This window comes from Tursiops truncatus, chromosome 14 (assembly GCF_011762595.2).
Source record: "Tursiops truncatus isolate mTurTru1 chromosome 14, mTurTru1.mat.Y, whole genome shotgun sequence".
In the NCBI taxonomy this organism is placed as follows: Eukaryota; Metazoa; Chordata; class Mammalia; order Artiodactyla; family Delphinidae; genus Tursiops; species Tursiops truncatus.
The window spans coordinates 62,811,452-62,827,340 of NC_047047.1; the positions used below are offsets into that span (position 1 = coordinate 62,811,452).

At 42.2% G+C, this 15,889-nt stretch overlaps 1 long non-coding RNA gene across 1 annotated transcript; it reads right to left on the reverse strand.

Moving 5' to 3' along the window:
* Positions 1-6,882: 6,882 nt before the first annotated feature.
* LOC141276348 (uncharacterized) lies at positions 6,883-14,455 on the reverse strand. The gene is made up of 3 exons (XR_012325752.1): positions 11,531-14,455; positions 8,981-9,091; positions 6,883-7,174 (listed from the first exon to the last, which is right to left on the reverse strand). It is a non-coding gene; the product is annotated as an uncharacterized lncRNA (long non-coding RNA).
* Between the last annotated feature and the right edge of the window lie 1,434 nt (positions 14,456-15,889).

The following is a 15,889-nucleotide window of genomic DNA, read 5'->3' on the forward strand; positions in this document are numbered from 1 at the left end:
ATAGTATAGTCATTTTCACAATATTGATTCTTCCAATCCAAGAACACGGTATATCTCTCCATCTGTTGGTATCATCTTTAATTTCTTTTATCAGTGTCTTACAGTTTTCTGCATACAGGTCTTTTGTCTCCCTAGGTAGGTTTATTCCTAGGTATTTTATTGTTTTTGTTGCAAAGGTAAATGGGAGTGTTTCCTTAATTTCTCTGTCAGATTTTTCATTAGTGTATAGGAATGCAAGAGATTTCTGTGCATTTATTTTGTATCCTGCAACTTTACCAAATTCATTGATTAGCTCTAGCAGTTTCTGGTGGCATCTTTAGGATTATCTATGTATAGTATCATGTCATCTGCAAACAGTGACAGTTTTACTTCTTCTTTTCCAATTTGTATTCCTTTTACTTCTTTTTCTGCTCTGATTGCCGTGGCTAGGACTTCCAAAACTATGTTGAACAACAGTGGTGAGAGTGGACATCCTTGTCTTGTTCCTGATCTTAGAGGAAATGCTTTCAGTTTTTCACCACTGAGAATGATGTTTGCTGTGGGTTTGTCGTATATGGCCTATATTATGTTGAGGTAGATTCCCTCTATGCCCAGTTTCTGGAGAGTTGTTATCATAAATAGGTGTTGAATTTTGTCAAAACCTTTTTCTTCATTTAGATGATCATATGGTTTTTATTCTTTAATTTGTTAATATGGTGTTATCACATTGATTGATTTGCGTATATTGAAGAATCCTTGCATCCCTGGGATAAATCCCACTTGATCATGGCGTATGATCCTTTTAATGTGCTGTTGGATTCTGTTTGCTAGTATTTTGCTGAGGATTTTTGCATCTATATTCACCAGTGATATTGGTCTGTAATTTTCTTTTTTTGTAGTGTCTTTGTCTCGTTTTGGTATCAGGGTGATGGTGGCCTCATAGAATGCGTTTGGGAGTGTTCCTTCCTCTGCAATTTTTGGAAGCTTGAGAAGGATGGGTGTTAGCTCTTCTCTAAATGTTTGATAGAATTCACCTGTGAAACCATCTGGTCCTGAACTTTTGTTTGTTGGAAGATTTTTTTTTGCGGTACGCGGGCCTCTCACTGCTGTGGCCTCTCCCGTCGCGGAGCACAGGCTCCGGACGCACAGGCTCAGCAGCCCTGGCTCACGGGCCCAGCCGCTCCGCGGCATGTGGGATCCTCCCAGACGAGGGCACGAACCCATGTCCCCTGCATCGGCAGGCAAACTCTCAACCACTGCGCCACCAGGGAAGCCCTGTTGGAAGATTTTTAATCACAGTTTCAATTTCATTACTTGTGATTGGTCTGTTCATGTTTTCTATTTCTTCCTGGTTCAGTCTTGGAAGGTTATACTTTTCTAAGAATCTGTCCATTTCTTCCAGGTTGTCCATTTCATTGGCATAGAGTTGCCTGTAGTAGTCTCTTAGGATGCTTTGTATTTCTGCGGTGTCTGTTGTAACTTCTGCTTTTTCATTTCTAATTTTATTGATTTGAGTCCTCTCCCTCTCTTTCTTAATGAGTCTGGCTAATGGTTTACCAATTTTGTTTATCTTCTCAAAGAACCAGCTTTTAGTTTTATTGAGCTTTGCTATTGTTTTCTTTGTTTCTATTTCATTTATTTCTGCTCTGATCTTTATGATTTCTTTCCTTCTACTAACTTTGGGTTTTGCTTGTTCTTCTTTCTCTAGTTCCTTTAGGTGTAAGGTTAGATTGTTTATTTGAGATTTTTCTTGTTTCTTGAGGTAGGCTTGTATTGCTGTAAACTTCCCTCTTAGAACTGCTTTTGCTGCATCCCATAGGTTTTGGATCGTCGTGTTTTCATTGTCATTTGTCTCTAGGTATTTTCTGATTTCATCTTTGATTTCTTCAGTGATCTCTTGGTTATTTAATAATGTATTGTTTAACCTCCAATATGTTTGTGTTTTTTATGTTTTTTCCCCTGTAATTGATTTCTAATCTCATAGTGTTGTGGCCAGAAAAGATGCTTGATATGATTTCAATTTTCTTAATTTTACTGAAGCTTGATTTGTGACCCAAGATGTGATATATCCTGGAGAATGTTCTGTGTGCACTTGAGAAGAAAGTGTAATCTGCTGTTTTTGGATGGAATGTCCTATAAATATCAATTAAATCTATCTGGTCTATTGTGTCATTAAAAGCTTGTGTTTCCTTATTAATTTTCTGTCTGGATGATCTGTCCATTGGTGTAAGTGAGGTGTTAAAGTCCCCCAGTATTATTGTGTTACTGTCGATATCCTCTTTTATAGCTGTTAGCAGTTGTCTTATGTACTGAGGTGCTCCTATGTTGGGCACATATATATTTATAATTGTTATATCTTCTTGGATTGATCCCTTGATCATTATGTAGTGTCCTTCCTTGTCTCTTGTAACATTCTCTTTTTTATTATTATTTTTTTTTGCGGTACGCGGGCCTCTCACTGTTGTGGCCTCTCCTGTTGCAGAGCACAGGCTCCGGACGCGCAGGCCCAGTGGCCATGGCTCACAGGCCCAGCCGCTCCGTGGCATGTGGGATCCTCCCGGACCAGGGCATGAACCCGCGTCCCCTGCAACAGCAGGCAGACTCTCAACCACTGCGCCACCAGGGAAGCCCTGTCTCTTGTAATATTCTTATTTTAAAGTCTATGTTATCTGATATGAGTATTGCTACTCCAGCTCTCTTTTGATTTCCATTTGCATGGAATATCTTTTCCCATCCCCTCACTTTCAGTCTCTATGTGTCCCTAGGTATGAAGTGGCTCTCTTGTAGACAGCATATATATGGGTTTTGTTTTTGTATCCATTCAGCAGGCCTGTGTGTTTTGGTTGGAGCATTTAATCCATTCACGCTTAAGGTAATTATCAATATGTATGTTCCTATGACCATTTTCTTAATTATTATGGGTTTGTTTTTGTAGGTCCTTTTCTTCTCTGTGTTTCCCACTTAGAGAAGTTCCTTTAGCATTTGTTGTAGAGCTGGTTTGGTGGTGCTGAATTCTCTTAGCTTTTGCTTGTCTGTAAAGCTTTTGATTTCTCTGTCGAATCTGAATGAGATCCTTGCCGGGTAGAGTAATCTTGGTTGTAGGTTTTTCCCTTTCATCAATCATGCCACTCACTTCTGGCTTGTAGAGTTTCTACTGAGAAATCAGCTGTTAACGTTATGGGAGTTCCCTTGTATGTTATTTGTTATTTTTCCCTTGTTGCTTTCAATAATTTTTGTCTTTAATTTTTGTCAATTTGATTACTATGTGTCTCGGCGTGTTTCTCCTTGGGTTTATACTGCCTGGGACTCTCTGCGCTTTCTGAACTTGGGTGGCTATTTCCTTTCCCATGTTAGGGAAGTTTTTGACTATAATCTCTTCAAATATTTTCTCAGGTCCTTTCTCTCTCTCTTCTCCTTCTGGGACCCCTATAATGCGAATGTTGTTCTGTTTATTGTTGTCCCAGAGGTCTCTTAGGCTATCATCATTTCTTTTCATTCTTTTTTCTTTATTCTGTTCTGTGGCAGTGAATTCCACCTGTCTCCCAGATCACTTATCCATTCTTCTGCCTCAGTTATTCTGCTATTGATTGCTTCTAGTGTATTTTTCATTTCAGTTATTGTATTGTTTATCTCTGTTTGTTTGTTCTTTAATTCTTCTAGGTCTTTGTTAAACATTTCTTGCGTCTTCTCCATCTTTGCCTCCATTCTTTATCCAAGGTCCTGGATCATCTTCACTATCATTATTCTGAATTCTTTTTCTGGAATGTTGCCTATCTCCACTTCATTTACTTGTTTTTCTGGGGTTTTATCTCGTTCCTTCATCTGTTACATAGCCCTCTGCCCTTTCACCTTGTCTATCTTTCTGTGAATGTCGTTTTTGTTCCACAGGCTGCAGGACTGTAGTTCTTCTTGCTTCTTCTGTCTGCCCTCTGGTGGATGAGGCTGTCTAAGCGGCTTGTGCAAGTTTCCTGATGCGAGGGACTGGTGATGGGTAGAGCTGGCTGGTGCTCTGGTAGGCAGAGCTCAGTAAAACTTTAATCCTCTTGTCTGCTGATGGGTGAGGCTGGGTTCCCTCCCTGTTGGTTGTTTGGCCTGAGGCGACCTAATACTGGAGACTACCCGGCTCTTTGGTGGGTCTAAAGGTGGTGGACTCTGGGAAGGCTCATGCCAAGGAGTACTTCCCAGAACTTCTGCTGCCAGTGTCCTTGTCCTCACGGTGCGCCACAGCCACCCCCCACCTCTGCAGGAGAACCTTCAACACTAGCAGTAGGTCTGGTTCAGTCTCCCATGGGGTAATTGCTCCTTCCCCTGGGTCCCAATGCACACACTACTTTGTGTGCGCCCTCTGTTTCCCCCAGTCCTGTCAAAGTCCTGCAATCAAATCCCGCTAGCCTTCAAAGTGATTCTCTAGGAATTCCTCCTCCTGTTGCCAGACCCCCTGGTTGGGAAGCCTGAGGTGGGGCTCAGAACCTTCATTTCAGTGCGTGGACTTCTGTGGATATTTATTCTCCAGTTTGTGAGTCACCCACCAGCAGTTATGGGCTTTGATTTTATTGTGATTGCGTCCTTCCTACCATCTCATTGTGGCTTCTCCTTTGTCTTTGGATGTGGGCTATCTTTTTTGGTGAGTTCCAGTGTCTTCCTGTCGATGCCTGTTCAGCAGTTAGCTGTGATTCTGGTGCTCTCGCAAGAGGGAGTGAGCGCACGTCTTTCTACTCCACCATCTTGAACCAATCACTACGTCTGCGTCTTTATTCCTGTCTTGTCCCTACATTCTTCAGAACTTGTTTTTTTTTTTAGATTCCATATATATGTGTTAGCATACGGTATTTGTTTTTCTCTTTCTGACTTACTTCACTCTGTATGACAGAATCTAGGTCCATCCACCTCACTACAAATAACTCAGTTTCTTTTATGGCTGAGTAACATTCCATTGTATATATGTGCCACATCTTCTTTATCCATTCATCTGTTGATGGACACTTAGGTTGCTTCCATGTCCTGGCTATTGTAAATAGAGCTGCAATGAACATTGTGGGGTACATGTCTCTTCTTGCATTGTGGTTTTCTCAGGGTATATGCCCAGTAGTGGGATTGCTGGGTCGTATGGTAGGTCTATTTTTAGTTTTTTAAGGAACCTCCATACTGTTCCCCATAGTGGCTGTATCAATTTACATTCCCACCAACAGTGCAAGAGGGTTCCCTGTTCTCCACACCCTCTCCAGCATTTATTTAAACAATGAATGTTGCCCAGCATCAAGCCATCAGCCACTGTAGCGGCCCCAGTGTTGTGCCCTGAGGGGATTTTAGGATGGAGAAAAACAGAATACTGGCCCTAGATAGTTAAGATGCTTCTCAAACAAAAAATTCCAATAAGCCCAGACTCTTGCATCTTCCCATACATAGAAAAGCACTAAAATCATTATCTTGAGATGTCTGGTTTTTGTGATTAGCAGTAATCTTTTGATGTTTGACTACATTTTTTTTTTTTTCCAGCAAAAACTCCTCTATATCCTGGCTCCTTCCTTACCTCTTTGGAACTGTCCCTCAGAGCTATCTGAGAGGCTGTCTCCTGGGCTATAGTCCTCCGCAAGTTCCCTAAATAAAACATAACTCTCAACTTTAGGTCAACTGTGTTTCTGTTGTTGTTGTTGTTGTTTTTATACCCAATGACTATCAAGTAAGATATGATGCTCCGCTTCCCAGGAGCCCTGCCCTTGTCATGGTCATGAGTCAGTGTCCCTGCTTTAGACCTGGAGCCTGCTGAGGTATGCTCCTGTGTTCTCATCCAGGTCTCAGGGCTAGGGTGAGATTGGCACTCACATCATCTATCCTCACAGGGACTGCAAACAGAGCCAGTGGTCCCATGGCCCAAAAGGTTCTGGAACAAGCAGAGTAAAGTTGGAAGGAAGTTGGAATCAGGATCCTCTGACCTTTAATCTAGGAATTCATAGTGTAGAGAAAAATATGCTATTTCTTCAAAATGTGTTAGAATTTATTTAAATTTAGAACAGGGTTTCTCAACCTCCGCACTCCTGACATGTTGATAATTCCTTGTCATGGGGCTGTCCTGTGCATTGTAGGATGTTTAGCAGAATCTCTGGCCTGTACCCCCTAGATGCCAATAGCATGCCCCTCCCAGATGCAACAATCAAAACTTCTCCAGACATTGCCAAATATCCCCTAAAAGGTAAAAATGCCCCAGTTGAGAATCATTGATTTAGAATATCAAAACATTTGTGGCATTAGCTTATTTTCACAACTTACATATTATAGCTGCGAGTATATGGACTTCAGAATCCAACATATCTGGAATCAAATCCTGGCCCACACATTACTAGCTGTGTCACCTGGAGAAAGTAACTTAACATCTCTGCTCCTCAATTTTCTCACCTGTAAAATGGAGCAATAACTGGGCTGTTCTCATAGAGATGTTGTGAGGATTAATAAGACAAACCTCTTAATAGGTGAGATAAATATCAGCTAGCGCACTCCCCAGCCCCCTTTTGTACTGCTCTAATACCTGATATTTATGGATTTAGTCTCATGTCAAGGCTGCCTCTGGTCTTTGAGTTAGTGTGGGAACTAAGAACCCCCGAAGTCCAAGTACCAGGGTTCAAACTCCAGGTGCAGTCTGGAATGCACTGCTAAACCTCTGAAACCACAGTTTTTCATCTATTTTTAAAGAGAGAGATAATGAAAGACTCTTCCTTGCAGGGCTGTTGTGGGAATGAAATGACATATTCAGAGGCTGAGCTTATTAACCATTATTAGGTGCTGCAAGGCTGCACGTGAATGCAGGGAAAAGCAAAGAGAGATGTTTTATAAAATTTTAAGAAAATCCTAGTTTTTCTCAACCTTCCTCCCCTACTGCTGCCCCACCTCACCCCACCCGACGCTGGGTAAATTTTCTGGAACCCCAAAGCCCTCATACCTCATCTTGTGAACACCTAAGGGGTCATAGAAGTTCCTCCTGGCTACCTCTTGGGGATCCTCTTCCTGTTCCTGGAGGCTCTCCTCAGTCTCCCTGGGCTGTGCTGTTCCCAGGTCCACTCCGACGACCCCCAGGCTCTTACTGTGGTGAAGCCAGACTTTTCTTCATGCCATGATCATGCTGAAGTGGACGCAACGCTCTTCCAGGCGTTGCAGTCTGTCATTTGGCCACAGATTCTCTGCCGAGTCTCAATTACCTCACCTGCAAAACGGGGCAATTCAAGTACCCTCTTCTCCAGGAAGCCTCACCTCTTTCAGGAATGCTCCTCATTCCTGCTATGCTGGGCATTTCTCTAACCCTGTAATTCTACCTCCCTTTAAAATAAACCCGTTTCCTTTTCTAAACCATGAACTCCCTCAAGTCAAGGACCATGTCCTATTCATATTTATATCCCATAATGTAATTCCTGCCACAAGGCAGATCCTCAATAAACGTTTGTTGAATGAATGAGTGGGAGAGAGTAGGACATATGATCACACTCGAAACTCTAAGTGGGACAGGCTGGGGTTTGCTTCCCTTCTCACTCTTCTCTTGCCTTCACTTCCCAGATATTTGCTGGGAAAATATCTTTTGTAAGATGAAGCAGACTGATGCTCGGTTAGCAGAGTAACTCGTGGATGCTATGCTGTGAAAAGTGATTAACGTTTCAAGATAAGTGTGATTTGAGTTGGGGGGTTTGGTTTCTCTGGGGAAAACCTAAAGAATCTACTGCTGCCCCTTCAGACTGAAAGCACTCAGCTGAGAGGGCCCTGGGAAGGGCGGTCCAAGGGCAGAGGGGACTGTGGGTGCGCAAGGAAATCCTAGTTAGCCTCCAGGGTGGGCTCCAATATGGACAGGCAGTGCCCTGATGGGAAAGGAAGCAAGAATCTGTATCATCCTCTGGGTTCCGAGTCTTCAAAAGCAGCTATAAGATTTTCTTTCTGGAAATCACCATACCTGGAGCCTCCCACAGTCACTCCCAACAAAATAACTTGACTTAATTAAGAGGGTACATTAAGAAAATGGACAGAGTTGATATTATGGTTTACCTGCTGTGGTTCAGAACTACGAGGCTGTCCTTGTGGGTTATCCATAGAGTGAAGGTTTGATTGACACTCTCCAATCTGGGAGACCACAGTTCCAGCCCTATTGGCACAATTTACAGCCAGGTCAAAACTCAGATGACTGGGTCCCCGTTTCCTCCCAACTTGCAAAAATGAGAAGTTTTATACTTCACTGTGGGTCAACTAGATGGACTAAAGCATCACGTTGTTGCTCTCATGGCAAGGATGCAGAATAAGAAACTGATCCTAACATGAACCCTGCCAATAATTTGCAGCGTGACCTTTTTTAAGTCACAACTTTCCCAGACTTCAATGTTCTGAACTGTTCAGTGGAACTATTAATACTAGTTATACTATACTAGTTATACTAGAGTCCTCAGGGATGTTGTAGAGATAAAATGAGACATTAGATTAAAAAACATGTCAAAATGGTTAGGTGCTGTGCACATTCAAGGTACTTTTGTTACCAATTTGTTAAATAACTAATGTGCAAAGGTTTCTCTTCATTCAATGGGCTGCATATTAAGTGTGGAATTGCAGCAGTTGCTGGAGTGTTATTGGACAGCCAAGGGCAGTGGGCAAGAGAAAGGAATAGGAAAACAAGAAAGATGTGCTCCATGGCCTTGAGGATCTCCCTGTGTCCCAGGAGGGATAAAAGCACACATAGCAATAAATCTCAGGTGGAATGTGTTAAATACCAAAGAAAACAAACAAAGTATTTCTGGGGAAGATCTTTCTTCTCACCATGCAGATCACCGTCATTCACAACCAGCAAACACTGACCTCTTGGGAAGCCAGAGGAGGTAGTGGATTTGGGGTGGTAAGCTCTCTTTTCTACAGTTTTTTCTTCTGATGTAAATCAAATCCAAATTTAGACTAGTTGAGCAAGACGATTTTGCAGCTGTTTGGACAACATTATGGCCAGAAGGTCTGATTCAAAAAATTAAAAAAAATTTTTTAAAACCTGTTTGGCAAGCAGAGGTGAAAGTCAGCAGCAGCAAACTCCTCACAGACGCACGAGGTGCTACACAAGTAACTTTCAGCGATGTTTTCCAGGCTGGACCCAAGCATACACCTGCATAACAGAAAAACAGAGAACGTGTTCAAAGGCTGGGAGCCGAAGGGAACAAAGGGCCTTTTGGGAGAAGTGCAGCAGCTGCTTGCAAAATAGTCTTTCCTCTGAGCCCCAGGGAAGACAGGAATGAAAGTTCAGCTCATCTGCTCCGCTACTTGGCGCTCTCTTGGCCTCAAGGGTATCCACAGTCCTCGGGACTAACTCAGGGCTTCAGCGGAGACCAGTGAAGTGAGAGATGGAGAAGACTCCCCGTTATCCTGCCACAAATCCTTTCACGTCCCAGTCATTTTAGATAGGGGGCTTCTCACCATTTCCTGCTGATCAAAAGGTGACTCCAGGCTCAGACATCTTGGTCAGAAATTTTGTTCCCTAAGTTTTTCCCTGAGTTTTCCTTCGCTTGGTTTCACTTTTCAATTTCCATCTAGTCCCCAGAGGCTGCCCTAAACCATGCTCCTTCTCGGGCGTGCTCAGGACTATTTACGGATGGAAGTCTTATGCATCCCTTAATTGTCTGTCAGTCAAGCTATTAACAGGGACTGATACATCATAAATGTCAACTGTGGGCCATTCATAAAACTGAACACGTATATAGTCCTTTCCCGCATTCCGTCAGTTATTTTAAGGAAACACTCTTTTGTTCTAAAGTACTGTACCAGCTGGGACCCAGCCTTCCACATAGCTTTGGAAGCGTGTCCTTTGGGCCTGTGTTACTCTCTTCCTCACTCTCATGTACTCTGCCTATACCAGAAAGCTTGCTTCTAGAAAACTGATAGTGAAAGCATCTAGAAAAGTGACAGTGGTTGCACATATGCACCAAACCCCCCAGACTTTTAATTCAGATTGAAAGAAAGAGCCTCAATTTTTGGTGTATTAGTTTCCTATGGCTACTGTAACAAGTTATCACAAACCTGGTGGCTGAAAGGTCAGAACCTAAAATCAGTTCACTGGGCCAAAATCAAGGTGTCCGTCAGACTGCACTCCCTCTGGAGGCTCTAGGGGAGAATCCTTTTCCTTGCCTTTTCCAGTTTCTAGAGCTGCATTCTTTGGCTTGTGGTCCCTTGTTCCATCTTCAAAGCCAGCAGTGTCACATCATAGTTCAAGGTCATATTTCCTTCCTCTACTGAGTCAAATCTCTCTGTGTTTCCCTCTTATAAGGATGCTCGTGATAGCATATAGACGCCACCCTGGTAATCCAGGATAAATTCCTCATCTCAGTCTCCTCAATTGGATCATATCTGCAAAGTCTCTTTTCACACAAAAGGTAACTTTCATAAATTTCAGAGATTAGGACCGAGATATCTTTGGGGGCCATTATTCAGCCTACCACATTGGCAAATGCATTTGCTATGTATCTGAAATGCTGTTCAAGAAAGGTGCTGCTTCCCTGGGTTCCTGCTGCATATTACAAATCCAGGATAACCCACTATTTTATAACTGAGAAAAAAGGAGTAAAAATCTAAGCATAATCAGGGCAGAAAGCCCTTCAGTGTTGATTACAGTAGGGCCTCACTAAAAACAAAACAAAGAAACGAAAACCTCCATTTAAGCATACCAGGGGTCTAGGTTTGCAGGCATCACGAGAAGAACTTGGAACAGTCCCACAAGCAAAGACCACACTCCAGGCTCACTCCTAACACGTGCAAGCCCAGTGCAAAAGTACAAGTGGAAGCCCACATAGCATGTGTCTAGAATATTAAAAAATACAAATCAAGATTACATTAAGTAAAATGTGTTCTCTCCTCCTACATTGTCCAATAAAGCTTCACAATGACATGAAAGCCATACTTGAATTTAGGAAATTTGGCCTTCCCATGTTTTGTCAGGAAACCCTGAGGGGGCACGTAGAGAGATCGCCACAGCCTCCAGCGCCTTCTCTTCTCACCTCCCACAAGCACTTTGAGGGGCGCACATCACCTGCGGACAATCCAACCCACACCTCCTAAGCTCCGTCCCCACTTCCCCATAAAAAGCTGCCCATTGGCTGCCCTCAGGCCCAGGGTCATTTCCTCAGCAGGACTACCTGCCCTTAGATGAGCAAACAGAGAAAGAGGACTGTGCAGGCCCTGGCTTTGGGTCATTTGTGCAGGGATGTCAGGGTTACAGATACCCAGCTCATGAACTGGGACCATGCTTCTCTGGGCAAGAACTATTTTTTGTCGTGTTTTTAAAATGTCCTCTCCACTACGGATCAATACTTTTATAAAATACAACTTAAATGTTTGAGAAGTGTCAAACTGCTATAGAAAGCACTGAACACTGACTCTTACTTAGCTCATCGTGGACCAGTAGCAAACAGACCACACTTTGCATACCACTGGATGAGAAGATGAACATAGGTGCTCTATGCTGCATATCAGATCACCACAAACTTAGTGGCTTACAGCAACAGATATTTATTATCTGGAGTTTCCAGGGGTCAAGAGTCTGGGCATGGTTTACCTTGGTCTTCTGCTCTGGGTCTCAACAGGCTGCAATCGAGGTGTTAGCCAGAGCTGGGGTCTCATCTGAGGCTCAGGGCCCTCTTCCAAGGTCACTGGCTGTCGGCAGAATTCCATTCCTTGTGGCTGTAGAACTATTAGCAACTTGCTTCTTTAAGGCCAGTAGGAGAATCTCTCTTGTCAGGAAAGACTCAGTCCCCCTTTTAAAGAACTGGACCTAATCAAATGAAGCCGAACAGGAACAATCTCTTTTCCGATTAGCTTACAGTCAACTGACCAGGAACTATAATGATCTCTTCCAAATGCCTTTGCCATATAACATAATCTGATCACAGGAGTGACATCCATTATATTATTAGGTCCCACCACAGGGAGAGGGGAAGATACAGGGGGTGGGAATTGTAGGTGGCATCTTAGAATTCTTCCTACCACAGTGGACTGAAGATGGTTACATCCTGTGGCCCTGTGGACTCTTCTTTTCATGGTGAGAGGAAGGTCAGAGAATGACCTTTGAAAGCTCAGGGCCTGGGGCAGAGGCCCCTCACCCCCGAGAGGTACTGCACCCCCATCATAGCTTAGGATTAGAACTATGTCAACATTCCCTTCAGAAAGCCCACTCTCCAATGCTGAAAGACTCTCCTCCATTCATTTGCTTTCCTGCCAATAATTCTTGCCTCCCCCTCACCTTAGTAGTGCTTATGGACAGACAGGTTTTTCACAGCTGTATTAAATCCATATTTTGCAATTCTGGAGTCACCAACATTTGGTTGCTTGGAGATTGACATATTATCAGTAAACACCAGAAAGCTCCAATTCCCTTTCTATCAGGAGCTGAGAATTCATCTGGGCTCCTTGTTTACATAACTGTGCATTCCTAGAAATTACTGCAGGATCAGCCTCGGAACATCATTCTGATTCAACACATGGGAATATTGCTATACAGCCCATGAGATTCTAATGCAAAAATGACTGATTTATAAACAAGCTAACAGAAAGTTATACATGCAAGTGAGTTTTGGCCTTCAATATAGTATCCTCAGAAGACCATACTCTAGTACTAATGAGACTGCCATTGCACAAATCATTTTTTGGAATTCCTCTTTGGGAAGAACCTTCAAACACCTGTGGCATACTCTATTTAATAACCCAGTGGTGACAAATCTTCACCTATTGATAGTGAATTTAATTGGGGGGAAGAGTCATGTCATTCAGATCCAAAGGTCATGATCAATTAATTTGTAGGTAATCTAACTGAATTAAGAAAACAAGGTACATATAAAAGTGCTTTTCCCAAGTTGCTCAAAATGTAAATGTACTCCCATTTAGTAGCATGTACAATGACCAAATAATTGCAAATAAGATCACAGCCTACCAGAGTGACCATCTTGAAGAATAACATAACAATTAGTGCGTTATAGGTTATGAAGGGGGCTATCACATACATATCTATGAAATAGAAAGTGGAAATATTTTTATGACTAATTACCATTAAATTAAAGAAGCTGAGGTGCACAGCATGTGTTTTCACAAGATCTCACAGCTGGTAAATGACAGAGCCATCAAGCGCAGGTCTTCAAACCCCCAAATCCAGGGGTCTTACCATGAGACCAGGAAGGACAATTATATAGCACTTGTGTTTCCACCCTCCCCACCCAGGAACAGGGTAGATTTTACAGTAGATCAAGGTACTCTTTTCTGCTGAGCAAGATTCAGCCTCAGAATCCCCAACATAGCTATTTAAGGAACCAAACCAGTGAAGTTGGGGTACTCAACTAATTTGTCCTTTTGCATTATACCATGTTGAAGAGGACAGCACTCATTTGAATGCACAATTTCTGGTATGTTTGTTTAAAAATTAGAGTTCTCATGTACCTGAATGTTCATTGCAGTGTTGTTTACAATAGCCAAGACATGGAAGCAACCTAAATGTCCACTGACAGATGAATGGATAAAGAAGATGTGGTACATATATACAATGGGATATTACTCAGCCATTAAAAAGAACGAAATAATGCCATTTGCAGCAAAATGGATGGACCTGGAGATATCATACTAAGTGAAATAATTCAGACAGAGAAAGACAAATATCATATGATATCACTTATATGCAGAACCTTAAAAAATGATACAAATGAACTTATTTACAAGACAGAAACAGACCCACAGACTTAGAGAACAAACTTATGATTACCGGGGGGAAGGGTTGGGGGAGGGATAGATCGGAAGTTTGGGATTGACATGTACACATTGCTATATTTAAAACAGACAACCAACAAGGACCTACCGTATAGCACAGGGAACTCTGCTCAATATTTTGTAATAACCTAAATGGGAAAAGAACTTTAAAATGAATAGATACATGTATATGTATAACTGAACCACTTTGCTGTACACCTGAAATTAACACATTGTTAATCAACTATACTTCAATATAAAATAAAAATTGAAAAAAAATTAGAGTCCTTACTTATTATTAGAGCCACATAATATGTCAGTTAATTCTTTGGTTCTTAGTATTTATTCCAGACCATGAAACCTAAGGATTGATTGGGACATAGTAAAGCTAGGCATTCTCCATAGTTACTACTCCTCTTCAGAGATTCTCTAAAGAGTTATACAAGCCTGCCTAAACAAACGGACACGTCTCTGAAGATATTCTTGTTTCCCTAAGCTAATTATGCCTCCAGTTGGTTCACTAAAGAGCCACGGCCCAACATGAAATCCATACCATACAAAATGGCGTAACTGCCTGGCCTTTGGAATTTTAGGCCGTGTCTGTTTCCACGTACACGTTTGTTTAAATTGTTTGGACTTCCCTGGTGGTGCAGTGGTTAAGAATCCACCTGCCAATGCAGGGGACACAGGTTCGAGCCCTGGTCCAGGAAGATCCCACACACTGCAGAGCAACTAAGCCCGTGCACCGCAACTATTGAGCCTGCGCTCTAGAGCGCATGCTCCACAACAAGAGAAGCCACCGCAATGAGAAGCCCGCGCACCGCAACGAAGAGTAGCCCCCACTCACTGCAACTAGAGAAAGACTGTGCACAGTAACAAAGAGCCAACGCAGCCAAAAATAATAAATAAATAGGTTTTTTAAAAAAATTAAGACCACCACATTGTTTAGTAGAAAGAAAAAAGTTATAGAACCTATAGAAGTTTAGATAACATCAACGACAAACCAAATTCCTATAAATTGAAGATTCTGCTCCTAAATAACTAGCTGGTCAAAGAGGAAATGAAAACCACAATCACAATGTATTTAGAAAATAAAGAAAATGAGAAAATTGCATTTACAAATTTAGGCATACAGACTTAAATCCTGTTAAGAGACAGATTTAAAGGCACACTGTTTTCATTTTTAGAGTAAGAATGAGCAGTGACCTATGGAGCACAGCATCATTTTCACTTGATTTTGCTGGTTGTTTTATCCCAGAAGTCAGAAAACAGTAACTGAAGGTGGGTGTGTCCTCCTCAAGAATTGGGGGTGATCTACTTAAAATTATTCCTTTCTTACTTTTGTAGCACCTCCGTCTTTCCAACCTCAGCTGTCCTCAGTGGTAGCTGGTTCCAGCACCTCCTCATTAAGAAGAGTCAGCACAGGGAACTATATTCAATATCTTGTAATAACCTATTGAAAAAAAGTGTGTGTGTGTGTGTGTGTGTGTGTATCTGAATCATTTTGTTGTATACCTGAAACTAACACAATATTGTGAATCAATTACACTTCAAAAAAAAAAAAAGAGAAGAAGAAGAGTCAGCTCCTGGGACTCCCTAGTGAATATGAACTTGTCCAGCAAGACCGGTGCGAAAAAGACCACAAAACACCGTTGTGTTCAGAGCTGCTGCAAAATAATGCCAACACGGAGAAGAGGACAAATCCAGAAAGCCACGGAGAAGTGGTGCCAGTGCCCTGGTGTGGCCTGAGTGGAGCATGCCTACTTTAGGACTTGTCATGCAAGATAATGAATCCCCTCATGGCTCAAGCCATCCTGAATTGGGTCCGAGGTTTCTTGAAGCTAAAAGCACCCTCACCAACACAGCATCCCAAAGCCTCTTTGTTACTGAGAACATGTATGCCTGGGAATCTTTGCTATAAACCATCCTATTTCCCAGAGGTACTAGCCAAGGAATTCTTCCACAAATCAATGAAATTCTCAGTCTTTGTGGTCAAATGCCCTCTGTCTACCCTCTTCTTTTCCTTAGCTTTATCCCCTTAGACATCTACTCAAAGACACTTGGTACACTGAAATCACTCTAGCAATACCAAAAGCTACGTGTTGCTGATTGGAGACACTAGAAGAGAAACAATGCTGTGAACTAAAGCATGTTTCCTAGTGTTATTGAATAACACAAAAATAGG